The sequence below is a fragment of the Sapajus apella genome, unplaced genomic scaffold (assembly GCF_009761245.1).
Source record: "Sapajus apella isolate SASKATOON/1434 unplaced genomic scaffold, GSC_monkey_1.0 scaffold45, whole genome shotgun sequence".
NCBI classification, from domain to species: Eukaryota; Metazoa; Chordata; class Mammalia; order Primates; family Cebidae; genus Sapajus; species Sapajus apella.
Genome location: NW_022436985.1, coordinates 4,769,839 through 4,785,809, shown reverse-complemented (window position 1 = coordinate 4,785,809; position 15,971 = coordinate 4,769,839). Strand labels below are relative to the sequence as shown.

The window sequence follows — 15,971 nt, the reverse complement described above, 5'->3', positions numbered from 1 at the left end:
AATTTCAATCACAGTTTGAATTTCAAACAGCAAATATTTGAGCTGTTTCAGATTCCAAATCACATTCAATTCTCAAACCTAAAAATGTCCTTTTCTTTGCTCGCAGTAACATTTTTTCCACTTGAAATGTTTTTAACTTTCTTAAAGTCATATTCAAAGCTAAAGATAAGGATTTTTGAACAGTGTAAACTTTTATTAGGACAGAGAGAAAATACACAATTTAGCAATGTGGCCCAATTTCCTAGCTTTAGACCTAGATCATCCTTTCACTAATTATTTTTCATGTTGCTGTTTTAATCATAATTCTCATTGGATATTTTGGGTCTTTGACATAATTTTTTTCATTAGATTTGCAGAGAACTTTATTTATAAAGTAAGGTTAAGTAAAAGAAAGTTAAGGTATATTTTTTAATATAATATAAATATGATATGGAAATTTTTGCAAATGATTTCTGATTTTTATGGCTTGAAGTAGATAATCTACAAAATAATTTGAAGAATATTTGGAAATTAATTTACTTCAGAAATTTTATTCGCTCAGAATGATCTGGCATAATTACAAATATCAAAAATTTCATATAAAGTTGATTATGAATTTTTAATAATATACATACAAAATAAAATTGAATAAAATTAGGATAAAGAAGTACACATTTTATTTTTTAACGAAGATTTTTATTCATTTTTAGAAGAAAATAGCAAATCTCTAGAGAGTCTTTACGATAATTTACTGGTAGTCCATATGACGAAAAACGATACCTGGTGAGAATGTAGCCATGCTAAAGGATCAGTTGGTAAGCAATGCTGCTTGCTTGCTTCTTCCTTCTCTATATTTCAGAATCTTAACTGCCACAGCAAGCTGTCTTCCTCTTAGCGCACATAACTAACTTATAAATGTTGAGATTCTTTAACTATGACCCTTAAATATAGAAACATTAATTTTTTGAACATAATTGAACCTACAAAATGATTTTTAAATTATATGTAATTCTTAATTTTTAATACAAATATAATTTTAACAAATTTACTCTAAATATATTTTATGTAAATTATGAATTGTGCACAGAGCTGTTATGACATATCTTCAATTCTTTATCACTAAATGTTATTTAAAAAAAATCTTACTTTTGGAATAATACCAAAAATAGCAATAAACATATTACTTATTTTTCTTTTTATTGCATACAGATTTGTCTAATTCTCTCACATCTCCCAAACCACTTTTATCCAAGCCCAATCTGCCCTGCCATATCAATTCTTTTTGTCAAGTAATATGTAATGATTTGCATAATAGTATCAGTCTCTGCTTTTCATGTACTCAAAATTCATTTTAAGCATATTTTATTTATCAAAAACATTTCAAGAAAAGCTTATCTCTGCACTATTTCTGGAAAATGCCCACCATAAATTTCTTGCTCATTATACCCATAGTGTCTTCTATTCATTTCTATATGACCATTCATTGTTCTTTTTACACTTTTTTAATACCCCCTTACAACAACAATATTCTGTCCTTTATATTCTACCTTTGAAGATTTGATGGTGACTAGATAATGTTCCATTTTATTTTCATTGGGACTAATGTCTTATAGTCTCCTTACAGACATAACCATGATTATAGAAGACAGGAACCAAAATTTACCTAGAGAGAAACTGAATCCATAACCTTACTAACACTTTGTTTTTTTAACAAAATGAGACAACCAGCAACAGAAATCATTCCATTTAAAATAATTTCACACCTTACCTAAAGAACCTGAAAAATGAAGCCTTACTGTAGGCCAACATTCTGTTTTTGGGAAAATAGATGGCCTTCTCTAACAAGTACATTATCTCTTAAATTCTTACATTAGAAACTTGAATGATAAACACTTCAGTGAATAGTTTACAACTTATACTGTAAGATAAAAGATTTTATTCCTAAAAGCAAGGGAAGAGTAGGTCATACATTATGTCTTAAATTCTAACATTAGAAACTTGAATGATAAACACTTCGGTGAAAAGTTTACAATTTACAATGTAAGATAAAAGATTTTTATTCCTAAAAGCAAGGGATGAATAGGTCTTAGAATAGAAATTTCAATCTGGGCACTGTAGCTTATGCCTGTAATCCCAGCACTTTGGAAGGCTGAGGTGGGTGGATCACCTGAGGTCAGGAATTCGAGACCAGCCTGACCAACAAGGCAAAACCGCATTGTTAGTAACAATACAAAAATTGGCCAGGCATGGTGGTGGGCTAATTGAATCACAGTTCACAGGAGAATTGCCTGCCTCAGCCAGCCATGGGAGGCATACTGGAAGGCTGAGGCAGGAGAGCTGCTTGAACCCAGGAGGTGGAGGTTGCAGCGAGCCGAGATCACACCCATGCACTCTAGCCTGGGCAACAAGAGCAAAAGAGATTTCTGTTGATTTTAAAACTATCCTGAGCTAACCATACTGTAAGTCATACTGTAAATCAGGGTAAAATGTGTCCATAAGAACATGCCTTAGTTCATGAGGGAGTAATGATTTGTTCTGTAGTGGGGTACATATATTTTTAAAGTGTGTTATACCAAGGGGTCTACAAAAGAAACAAAAAGAAGCAAAACAAACAAAAACAGATCACTTATTTCAACAATTGTGGTGTTCAAAACCACCGAATATTTACTTCAAGTATGTCCTTGTCCTTGATTACCTCAAGAATAAGCACTACCATAATACTCCTAAAGACTGTCTTCTAATAATTCTATCATCAAGTCCACCTTGGAAGAAAGGCTTTTAAAGTCAACCTGCTTTATGACTGTTTTCAAATTTTTCTGTAGAGGAAAACAAGTGGCTCTCAGAATTGCAACTGTCAGCACATCTCCTTGGGTCTGAGAGAGACCAAGGGATCATTATCAAATAGATACTTTGATATGGTTTGGCTGTGTCCCCACCCAGATCTCATCTTGAATTGTAGTTACCATAATCCCATGTGTCCTGGGAGAGACCCAGGTGGAGGTAATTGAATCATGGGGTCAATTACCCCCATGCCGCTATTCTCATGATAGTGAGTTCTCATGAGATCTGATGGTTTTATAGAGGCTTTCTCTCCTTTTGCTCTGTACTTCTCCTTCCTGCCACCATGTGATTGCTTCCCCTTCTGCCATGATTGTAAGTTTCCTGACACCTCCTCAGCCATGCTGAACTGTGATTCAATTAAACCTCTTTCCTTTATAAATTGCCCAGTTTCAGACATGTCCTTATAGCAGTGTGGGTATAGAATAATATATCCTTTGCTCTCTTGCTTTTGTATTCTGACATGAGTAAACTGTGAAATTGTGCCAAATTGGAAGGCATGCTAACTGTGAAACAGTAATAATTATTTCAGTAATCTACAAAACATATAGGAGATTCAAAGTGGGTATACGCCTCTTTAAAGTAGATGAAGAAAGTCTTGGCAATACATCTCCAGGATACCCCCTGAATTATGGGCCATAATTGTACCCACAGCATTTATGGTCTCAATTCTAGTAACAGAAACACATCTTAGTCTCATTCTGTAGTTCCTAATAAAGATTGATTCTCAAAGTAAAATCTGACTAAAAGGCAGACATATATCATGTAGTCTTCAAGGACTTTTTTTCTTTATCTTCCTGGAGTTAGTTGAAACAAGCTTTGATACATCATTTATTTAACAGTTTAGCAGAACTCATTCCTAGTGTTGAGCCTGGAATGGAATATAAGAAATAAAAAACAGTGAAATCCAATGATGTATTTCAGGATATAATTGGTTGTTTATACTCAAAGCTGATCTTATTACTTAAGATGAAAAAAGAAAAACAAAAAGAAACACAAAACATCGTAGTGGGGAAAAAAAAGTTTGTTTACAAACCCTGAAAACTTAATTTTTGTAAATAACATAATCCCAAATAGAAAATATGTATGATCAAACTAATTTGTGCAAAGCTATGATTTGTGTAGCAATGATTGAGGTATAAATACAACACTTTAGTGTGTTTCAAGACTTTATTTCACATGAGCTTTTTTTTTTAAACAACAGGCTTGAAAAGATAGTATTTTTTCTAAAACAGGCTTGTATCTTTCTATGGAAAAGTGGATATCTTTAGTTATTTCTACTGGACTATTATGTATAAACTGGCAGGTATTGGTATACTTTTAATAATCCAAGTAAATATCCAGTAGAGCCAGTCTGAAAGCTCATTTAGAACAGGGACAAACTCTGTCTTGCTCATTGAAACAACTCCATTACCTAGCAATATGTCTGATACATTTCAGGTGGTCCAAAAGTTTGAATGACTTTGTTTATTATTTAAATAATATAGACTCAAATCCAGGTAATCACATTCATTCAATCCCTGATCAGGACCCTTTATAAATCAGTGGATGTCAACAACATTCACTGAACCTACAATATTGCATCAACTGAGAACCTGTTAGAAATAAAAATATTCAGACCCCCTGACAGACCTTCTAAATCAGAAGCTATTGGGGTAGGCCCAGCAATCTGTGTTTAAAAAGCCTTCCAGATGATTATAATGTATGCTAAAATTGAGCACCATTGATGTAAACAATCTCAAATACATTGTGCACTGCTTTTTAGAATTATGAGGGTGGCTAAAGAGTATATTAAAATAAGACAATCCCTATGGACAGATTGTGAATAATTTTAATTTCTCAAGACTTTTGTTCTAATTTTTTAATGTATAGGACAGTTGGAACATACGTTCTACTTCTTAAGAGTTTTTTTTTCTTCATTTTAACTAAAAGACTATTCCCCTCACATAGCCAATTGTGTAATTTGTATAGGAAGGCTGACTCAGTTTGAGTTAGTGGTACAAATCCTGAGACAAGGACTTGAGTGTAGATGGCTTATTAAGGAGGCATTACCAGGAAGCACAAGTGAGGAAGTGGTGAACATGAAAGAGGGTAAGGAGAAAAGCCAGTCAAGAATGTGTTAGCGAGAAGGGGTTATGATTATGGGCAAATGGGTCTCAATCCTGTGGAGAACCACTGAGAGAGTGTGTGTGGAATAAATCTCAGAATGGAGTGGAGAGACTCAAGCATTTATGTATTTACTTCCAACCCCACTGGTTGAGAGCTTATTTCCAGTGATTCTAACACACATAAGATTCAAGGTTACATTTGTATATGGCCAAACAAGCTGGACTAAGTTATCATTATCAGGCAGAGAAGATGAGACAGAGCCCTTGAGGTGGGACATGTCAATACACTGGAAGGTTGAATTGTCACTGCCTTTATAATAGAAGAACAGAACTGACAATATATTAAAAAAAGAATGAGGATCAGCATTAACTAGGGGTTAGAAGCCATGAATTTGCAATAACACCAACGCACACATTTGTGTGTTCCATTTCTAGGAAGGTAGAACAGTGAATTCTAAGAAATATAAATGGCATTCAGAGTAATTCTAATTGTTTTATAGGAAGTGTGCAGTCATAAACACTGAGAGATAAACATACATGTAAAAATTTTTAAAAAGGTTATGATCACTAAAATTTGACAAAGGAACCCATGGTATGATCACATAAAGCAAGAACATTGAAAGTCATCTTTCAATGTTCTTGCTTTATGTGATCATACCATGGGTTCCTTTGTCAAATTCTACATTTCTTCTCTGCAAGTGACTGTTTGTTTGAGCAGTTGGCAGTTGCATTTGGTGCCTCGGTTTCAACTGACGTTTTGTTACTAAACACAGTTCAAACACCGTAAGGTAATTTTTCAATGGTAAGAAAAGGTAGTTTATACTTCACCCTAGTGAAATAACACAGGCAGGGGAGTCAGTTGCTGAGAGCTCTGGAAAGTGTCCATGCTGTCGAGTCCAACACCATTTGAAAACATTTTTTACAGTAGGCCACAAAGCTGCTTTATATAGAACAAACTATGAAAGAAATTTAGAAACCCCAGAAAGCTCGAAGGTCCTGTTCTGATTCAGGAAAAATTTCAAAGACTATACCTCCTGAGCTTACGTTGAAAATGACAAACACAAGTAGCTTAGGAATATGGACATGGAAATTCACATTTTGCATTTCTCTACTTTTTCTTTTGGATACTTTGTGTAGCAAAAACAATAAGTCCTTTTGAATTTTTTTCCTGTGAAGTCTTTTAATTTTAGTAGAATAATCCACATTTTATGCTACTCTTAAAATTCTAGAAAGCAAAATCCCCATGTAATATTGAAAAAGCACATGGATAACAGAAATATTGAACTAGGAATGTTTTGTAATGAGTAACAATTAGCTTCCATAGTAGCTTCATCAATGATGAGCTACTTATAACAGGATACCACCAAGCTATACAAGGACTTTCATTAGTGTAAGAACAGTTGTAAACTAACTGTCTAACTTTAGAAGCTAGATGCTTAATTGTCATATTGCTTTATTGGTACAGTATCTAAGAATCATGGTCCAATGTCTCCTCTCGAAGCTTTTTGGTTTTCCTCCTCTGGTGACAATGGGAAGTTTTGTTGTGATGAAACAACAGGAACAGATAACTGTTTCTCTAGTTAAGAGTCAGGTGCAAACATTTCTCTAGTTAAGCATCAGGAATATACATTTATATGTATGTGTATGCATGTGCGTATGTGTAATGTTTGATCAGTTAACCAGTATAGCAAATTGCCCACATTCTGAAAAGAATATGAAAACTAAGTCTTACTAAAGGAAAAGCATATTTTCTTATACCACTTTAAGGCAAATAGTTATGGAATCACCTTTATTTTTCAAAGTCTTCTATGGTTTAGTCTCTTTCTCTATCAGTTATACAGTGGATGCACATAAGTTAATATAGCGGAGTTTAAATAAACAAAAGTCCAGTGTATCCCACAAAATGATCTGCAGCATTCAGTTTAACTGTTATTCTAATTTTGAAAATTGCATAACAGGTTCTGCAACTTAGAAACAGAGGGCTATGAGAAAATTTTATAGAATATTTATTTACTAATTATGGGCTCTGGCATCCACTCCTGTTTAACTTTATGATTGGGGTGAGTTACTTTAACTTTTTATTCCTCAGTTTCTTCATATTTAAAATGAACATAGTTTTAGTGCTTGCATGATGAGGATGCTGTCAGAATTAAATGAATTATGATCTATATATTTATGTGTGTGTGTGTATGTATATAAACACATAGTGTCATACATAGAAAGCACTCAACAAATATTAGCTTACATTATTATTGATATACTGTAAATAGCATTCAATAAGCATTTACTGGATAGAATAAATGCTGTGAAGCATGACCAGTTATGAGTACTGTCAAAAGTACTACAGTGGCTTAAATTATTTTTGAACACATGTAATGTTCCGGATGCTTTAGATCTTGAACATTGGCTTTGTTTATTAATTAAATAATATAGACTTAAATTTAGCCATTTAGTCCTCACTATGCATCCATGAAAAAGTGTCATTCAGTTCATCAGGAACCTGAGACTCAGTGTATGTAACATACCAGGTTACAATTAAGGAGGCCTAACATTTGAACTCAAGCCCATTTATTCAAATTTTATTTTCTTTTTCTAGTACCAGACAGTCTCCAAGTCCTGAGGTATTTGGCTTTGTAGACTTCAAATTTAATATTTCTATAATTAGTTACCATGTAAAAAATTAAGATCTCACTTTGGAAAATGTAAATTGATTCATTTTCTTATTTAATTGTTTTAATTAATTTTTTTTTCTGATGACTTCTTTTCTATATCAGCTTATCAAATAGTTTAGTCCTATGTGAGGTAGGGATACCCACAGATGTATAAGCACAAGTTAGAGCTATTTGGTTCTCTTCTTTACACAAGCAGCATTTAGGAAAAAAAAAAAAATCTGACCTGTTTCTGGCAATCCATTTTATTGAAACCCTACTATGTGTCATTTACTGTAAAGAGATAGACCAGTGATCAAAATGAAGTCCTTACTCCCATGAAGCTTATTCTATGGCACAGAAAGAGATAGTAAATAAGTGACTGTGTGTGTGTGTGTTCATTTGTCTCAGGTGGGATAGATGCTCTAAAGAATGGGACAAAAGTAAGTAACAGAGATGCATGGGGGAACAAGAATGGAAGATCGTAGAAGTCATGCCTGATGAAGTGACATGCAGAGACCTAAATGAAATGAAGGAGGGGGTTATGTGTTTGTCTCTAATGGAAGAGCAATCCAGGAGGCAACATAAAGACAAATGCTGAACTATACTGGAGGACCAGCAGGAAAGCCATTATAGCTGAACCTGAGGGACTACGGGGGTATATAAAATATATACAACATGACCCTCACAGCCACTTACATAGCTAACTACAATTTCATTAAGGCCGGGATAGAGGTTGGCTCAGAATGTTAGGCAAGCCAAGGGTGGGGATAATACTCCTTGGGGTTAGGGAGGTAGGGGTGGGAAGGGTTTGACATTTTGTTCATGATATGAGTTACGAGAAACACTTTGTCAAAGAGAAACTAAGAAGAGATCAAAAGGAGCACAGCAAAGCATGAAAGTCCATAGCTGAGAAGAGCTCATATATTGCATTTAGACATGATCAATAGACTTTAAGAACTTTATTTTTTTCTGTATTGGCTTCAAGATAGCAAGAAAGCCTTAGTTCATAAATCCTAGCAATTAAGTGCCAATTTGCCCCCAAATCGCCATTTTAAGCATTGATCACAATCCAACTAAGAACTCGTATTCATTTGTTTGCCTGTCATACTTAAAAATTAATTTACTCTGCCCAGGGTCATTTAGCTATTAAAAAATAATAGCTACAAGAAAATAAATGTTTTAGTGTAATTTTCTGTTGGTGCCAAAAGTTAACATATTAGCATATGGTAACATAGGCAAGGGATGAGGGGCCCTTCAACAAACACTGCTTTTTCTAATGTTTTGGCATAACGCACCTTAAATCACTACAACAAACATCAAAAAAAACCCAGTGCCAGCAGAAACTCACAAAGAATTAAAGACAGTAACATTGTGGTTTCTGACACTGGCCATAATTGTCAAATCTTTATACTCATAAGGTAAAGTACTGAAATCATGAATTTACTTTTAATCACTGTTCAATATTTGTTCAATAATAGAGAACACAGGAAGATTGGTCTATGCCACATGATGAATGCAGCCTATTTTTTGCATTAGCGCCCATCTTTACACATAAAGAAACAGAGCAGGTAGCGTGGTGTTGGCTAAGTCTCAGTGGTGGCGTATTTTCATCTCTTGCGGGTGTGGGAAGGCCCACTGCACAGCAGTAACAATAAATCTAGCATATCAGTTTATGAAATAACTTTGGCAGTAATGGCAAGAGGATTTGGATGAAAGTGTATTTGTCTTCCAGCTGGAAGATCAGAGCAGAGATTCTAAAGCAAAAAAAGCACAGAGTGAAATGGCAGATAGTGGCTGCTTGGATAAGAACAGAAGACAGTTGAGGATCCATGCTGAGCTCAAGGGGAAATGCAAACAAGACAGTCCTTTCAGAATGTCCCCATGCTGTCCAATGTTGGCGTGAGGGATTACTAATGCCATCTGCTGGATATTCTTGGGATTTAAAAATGGAATCTAAACAAATAACGCTCCAGTCTCCCTGTATCGTGGCTTCAGTTCTTCTCCTGAGAAAAACAACAACAGCAACAAGCTAAAGAAAACAAGCAATGAAAACAAAACTCAGGTTATGTACATGTTTACTGTACCTTGAGAAGGTTGGAGCTTTGTAGTGTCACTATATTTCACACACAGTATTTGTAATAGTTGTATTTTTTTTTCGGTTGGTGTTTGTTTAGTTTTAGCAGAACTCTATAGTAGTGCAGTTTGGCCATATGCAACACTCAGGCAATTGGAAATAGTTTGTACCGTAAATCCACAAAGCCCTTGCTAAAAATATATTATACACTATAAACTTTATATACTACATACTCTTTTGTTGGAGAGAACATTGTGGTTTTATTTTGTCTTATTTTGTTTTTAAATAGGGATTTAAGAAATGAAAGAAAAGAAAAATAATGCCATTTGGTCAAAAACATTACATATACATTTGTGTCTTAAATAAAATATAGTAAGTCATCTTTTGTTTTTGTTTTATGGAAATATTTTTCTCTATCATGGTCTCTGTAGGATTATTTTGGGATTGCATTTTAAAAATTACAAAATTCCTTCTGGCATTTTAATAAAATTTAAAAACTTTTAGAACTGTGTGACTAAATTAACATTGATTCTAGTCTACATTTTCCAAACTGTATTAATCCCATGACACCTGCAGTGAAAAAAAAAATGGTTTCTGTGATCAAATCCATTTGGAATATTCTATAATCCAACTATCTTCTAAAGATCAATAAGGCACATGAACTAAAATGTAAGGAGTTGATATTTACTGACAGTTTACCATATACCATTGTTTCATTTAATGTTTATTCTGATTCCATTATGTGGGCACTACCATTATTCTTACTGACAAAAAAGAAAATAGGTTTATAGGGCTTATAATTTGCTCAAAGTCACACTAAGAAAATGTAGGCACTGAATCTAACTTTAGAGCTTACAGTCATAAGTTCAAAGCTGTTTGTTCTATAATATTAATCTGCAAAATAATACATATTAATATGATTTTATGTTAATTGTATTTCTATATTCATGTTAACCTGTTTAAAGCTTTGAGGGATAATGCCGTAATAGCATCTGTGGAAATTTGAACTTTGCTTAACCCAACATTTCTAAATCTTAGCTATGGAAAACTCACTAATGTTAGTGAATCTAGTGCCCTTCAGAATATAGTTCCAGAAATGCTGATATAAGTAAGCTATGGTATTACTATAGATGAGAAGTCAGGAAGGGAGTAGCTCTTTAGTGTTTCTCTGGCCACTTGTTCCAGCACATCTGCTGATGTCCTCTGCCTGTGCATGCCACTTGCTGGTCTCCACCTAACGATTTGGAAGGAGTAGAAATAGGGAAGCAAACACCTGATATCTTTGCTGCTGCAGGTGCACAGAGCACTACAACTCTCTGCATAAATGTGTAATATTTAGTACATCCTGCAAAGGGAACAAGCTTAATTTAGTTAAGCCACAAGGTTGAGTGAAAAACAGCATGTTGCTGTTATTGTTTAGTCAATTAAATTGTCCCCTGCACTTGAAGGAACTGTTCCACATTTATTACCAGTGAGAAACAAGCTCAGGCAGTGTTGTTGATTTCCCTGCGTTGGATTGTGTTATATTTAGCACATCTAAAGATTTGAGAATGAATGATGGAAGACACTGTGATAAATTGTCGAGCTTTTCAAAAGATTCAGAAGTTCTAAAGTTCCTGCCAGTGACAGATGGTCTGTCCTTACTCATTGCTTGTCTTCCTGACAGGACTTGATTTTTTTTTCTTTTCTGTTCAATTCTCTTATAGTAAGCTCAGCTTCTTAGGAGATGGGATAGTTTCATTTGCTATAATTATATTATTATATATCGAAGTGGAATCAACTCTATATGAACATGTCATGCTCTTTTTACATTATTAATGTGCACATGTATAATGATAAAAGAGAATTATGGAATAGAGGAACAGAGGAAACACATTACCAGAGGAAATACATACCTCAATTTTTCCTGTTATTTTGATAACCAAGCATATTATTAAATAGAATCCCCATTGGATAGTTTTTTTTATTTAATAGTTGCTACGTTTTTTGTTTTTTGTTTTTTTTTTAATAGGCCAAACATAATATGACCTTTAGGCAGTGTTTCTTATTATGATAATAAATTTTATTTTAATACTGTCAATATTTTGTTACTGAAAACTTTTTGAAATTTTTGTTTAAAAAGCACAACTAGTGTTTATGAGCTTATAAAACATTTCTAAGAATTTATACAATGATCCCAAACAACAATGATATGCTTAGATATTAAATAGGTTCCAAAGGAAAAAAGGAAAATTGCAATCAAATTTTGTAATTCCTTTCATTGATTTCAAATATGTTCACTGCTGAAATAGGAGATTAGAAGATAGGCTATTTAGATAAGGAAAGTGGGAAAAGAAAGCAATTTTCCTGTGGAAGTAAATAGGATTTAAAAATTCTAGCTTGTATTTAGATAACTTCTAAATTTCAGAAGTAATTTAGTCCTTCAGTAGGTAATGCCACTGGTGTGATACAGCATTATATTGAGGCAAGTGTTACCAAGTGGAATGATCAACACTATTTAAAAATATGAAAACAATCAGGTGAATTGATTTAGGATTTGCAATAGTTGTCTTCTGTTATCTACACAAAGAGCTCAGAAATTTTTTTATGTAAATTTTTTTGTAAGAGTGCTCACTCTATATTAGTTCAATTTGATAATATGTGAGAAGCATAAACAACATTATTGCTCCTTTTTCTCCTTTTTTCCTTTAATTCTACTTCTGTGAGTTTTAACCTCTTTGAAGTGATATGCATATATGTATATATATTATGTTTTACTGAATATATATCATACTACTATACATACTTTTATGTGTGTGTGTGTGTGTGCGTGTGTGTGTTTGCGTGTGTGTGTGTGTGTGTATATCTACTCATTTAAGTGAGAGAACTCAAAGCTTACTGGATTTCCAAAGTCTAGGCCATTGACCTCCACGTGATCGTGATCTTTTTAATCTCCTTACTAAATGCTCCTTCCATTACTGATACCAGTTACCTTTTCATTCAGTGTTTTTTTTTGTTTGTTTTTGTTTTTTGTTTTTTTTGTTTTTTTGTTTTTGTTTTTCTGAGATGGATTTTCACTCTTGTTGTCCAGGCTGGAGTGCAATTGCGTGATCTTGGCTCACTGCAGCCTCTACCTCCTGGGTTCAAATGATTCTTCTGCCTCAGCTTTCTGAGTAGCTGGGATTATAGGCATGTGTCACCACGCCCAGCTAATTTTTGTATGTTTAGTAGAGGCGGGGTTTCGCCATGTTGGCCAGGCTGGTCTTGAACCCCTGACCTCGTGATCCACCTGCTGTGGCCTCCCAAAGTGCTGGGATTATAGGAATGGGCCACTGCACCCAGCATCAGCAGCTTTTTAACCTTTTTTTTTTTTTTTGGTAACATTCGATTACAAAAAATCAGAGAACTCAAATCAGCCCACTGGTTATGCATGAAGATGTTACCCTACACCTAGGGAAATTATATCCCTCTTTTAGTGAACATCTTCTCAGATAATAAATGGAAGAATTAGCTTTCTGTGTAGAACATTAAAAAAAAGTAACACATGGTGTCACAATAAAATACATGGATTTTAGTTGTGTATATTGCATATACGTTGATATATAATTAAAAAGAAAAGACATGACTTTTTATTCTTAAGTACCATTCTAGTGTAATTGGTTTTTCTTCTCCAGATAAAAATGTCTTTGTAAAAAAAAAGTTCTAAATATTAAATATTATTTTTTTATATATACTTTAAGTTCTGGGGTACATGTGCAGAATGTGCAGGTTTGTTACATAGTTATACACTTGCCATGGTGGTTTGCTGCATCTATCACCACATCATCTACATTAGGTGTTTCTCCTAATGCTATCCCTCCCTTAGGCCCCCAACCCCTTGCCATCCCTGCCCTATCCCCCGCACTCCCCGACAGACCCCAATGTGTGATGTTCCCTTTCCTGTGTCCATGTGTTCTCACTGTTCAACACCTGCTTATGAGTGAGAATATGTGGTGTTTGGATATTCAATTTTCTTGAAAAGGCCAACAAGTATTGCATAATTTTGAAATCATGCTGTTATAGAATCACAGAAGTAAAAGTTACTCTAGTGAGTATGCTTATTAAAATTTATTAAGATTAGAAAAATGTGCATAACTGAAGTTAATAGAAATGCTTTGCATTAAAGATAAGATGGGCTAAATTACTCTAACAAGTAGACCGAAATGTAATGTCCAACTACAAAGGTTTGTTTCATGTCAGCTCAAGTACCACAACAGAGAGTAGGAAACGGGAGACTGCTCCATGCACTGGAGCTGTTGTGGCTTCCAAGGTCCTCTGGACATAACATCACAATCCTAGTAAACTGGAATGGACAGAGAGCAGACACAAACTCATGGGAGGTTTTATGGGTCAGGTTTAAAAGTGGCATACATCACTCGCAATCTGTTGGCTTAGAGCTCAGTCACATGGGCTTGTAATTCTACCCTCCAATGGAGAATGGGAAATGTAGCCTAGCTGAGGATCCTAGCAGAAGGAGAGAATGGATTTTCATGATTATCTAGCAGTTTCTACTACATGAATCCTTGACTTTGCTTAAAAATTGAGGTGACTTTAAATGATTATGCTAGTAATATAGTCTAGTTTTTCTGATAAGCTTTCATATCCACTCACTTGTTTGTAGGGCAGGGTATTTTAAATATTCATTAAGTAACCTTAATTGGAGACTAAACTTGAGGACTAATGATTTTAGAATAACTAGTCCGATAGAACTGGTAGGAGACCTGAGAGCTTGAGAACCTGAAAGAGGTTACAATAGACTCTTACTCAAAAATGCACATTAAGACATACAGTACTCATACTGAAGGTTCTCAGATACTTAGTGCCCACCTAAGTATGGTGAAGCGCTATCAATTTAGAACATGAAGATAGATGGTTTATTTTGTTGTCTGCAGTAATGTGCTAATAATTGTTTGCTTGTAATAAATTTACACTGCTAAATTATCTTATATGTTAATACTCATGAATAAAACCAAAGACCAGAAAGAGAGATTATCTTCTTGCTGACCCTAAGCAACCAAAGATAGTACAGCTAGTAGAATCATGGGCTTAGACAACACATTTGTCTTTCTTCTTCACTGAAATGCAAGATTTGTGCCTCGATATTATTTCATACTTTTGCCTAAAATATTTTAGATGAAGAGCAATGGGTAAATTTAATGGTCTAGTTAAGTTACTGAGAAGTTATCATCGTATCTCTTACCTTCTACTTAGTCCATAAATGCTGTTACACAAAACAACTTCTCATTTAGTAATTTCTACAGGTAATGCAGAGTGCTCATAGCTTAAATTTTGCTTTATTTGATTATATGGTGCAGATTATTATTTAGCTTAAAAGGAGGATAATTTAAACTAAATTGAATCACTCTACTACTATTGCCTCAGAAGTATTTTAAATCTAAATAGCCTATATATTGGTATTCACTTCTTTTCTCTGAATTCTTTCTAGTTACATATTTTAGTAGTGTTTTCCTCCATTTTACAACATATTTCTCTTTATTTTATTTGAGAAACCCACTTTCCTTATATCTGATTTTCTAGTTTGAGGTCTTTTAATTCTAATGGAGTCTCATGTATTTTCTATTACTTTTTATTGTTAATAAATTATTCGTTATTTGTCTCTAAGATGATTTTAAAAAATCAGGAAATTAGAAATAAGGATTACCATAACTTGTGTAAAGTGTTTTTTTTTTTAAGCTAAAACTGAAAACTGCCATGTTATATTTTAAATATAAAATTTCACCTATAAGTTGATTATGCATATATTTCAAAAATGATAATAAAGCTTAAAAGTAGATAAATATATCCTCAATTCTCTGTTATGTATAATCTGTACATCTCAGTAAAGTCTGAGGGACCAACACAATGTATAAAATAGTATGAAGCTTGCACCAAATATTCAAAAACAAAGATTCTGCAACTATTACACATTTTGAAAAAACACTGAATCACATACCAAATATATTTCCAATTTTATTTTTTGTGACACAATGCACCACTTGGCAGGTATTTCTCAGTAGGACAAAGAATAGCCACCAAAACGCAATTCACATTTTATAACAGCTCCTTGATATCTATTGGAAAGCATCTTTATCTGAAACCCAATCATTACATATTCTTGTGAAAAATTGCAGAATGACCTCTTATAAAATAGTCTGACCTATTATATGTCATGCCATGCATAAATGAGAACATGTCTTAGAATACGTATGATAAGATTTGGTAGAGTGGAAATCTTGATACAGAAACTGCCCCTGCTACACACACACACACACACACACACACACACACACACACACACACACA

At 33.9% G+C, this 15,971-nt stretch overlaps 1 protein-coding gene across 3 annotated transcripts in view; it reads left to right on the top strand.

The window, feature by feature from the left end:
• Window positions 1-15,971, top strand: part of GRID2 (glutamate ionotropic receptor delta type subunit 2) — a 1,512,615-nt gene that overhangs the window by 912,266 nt on the left and 584,378 nt on the right. The gene's annotated exons all lie outside the window — the stretch shown is intronic.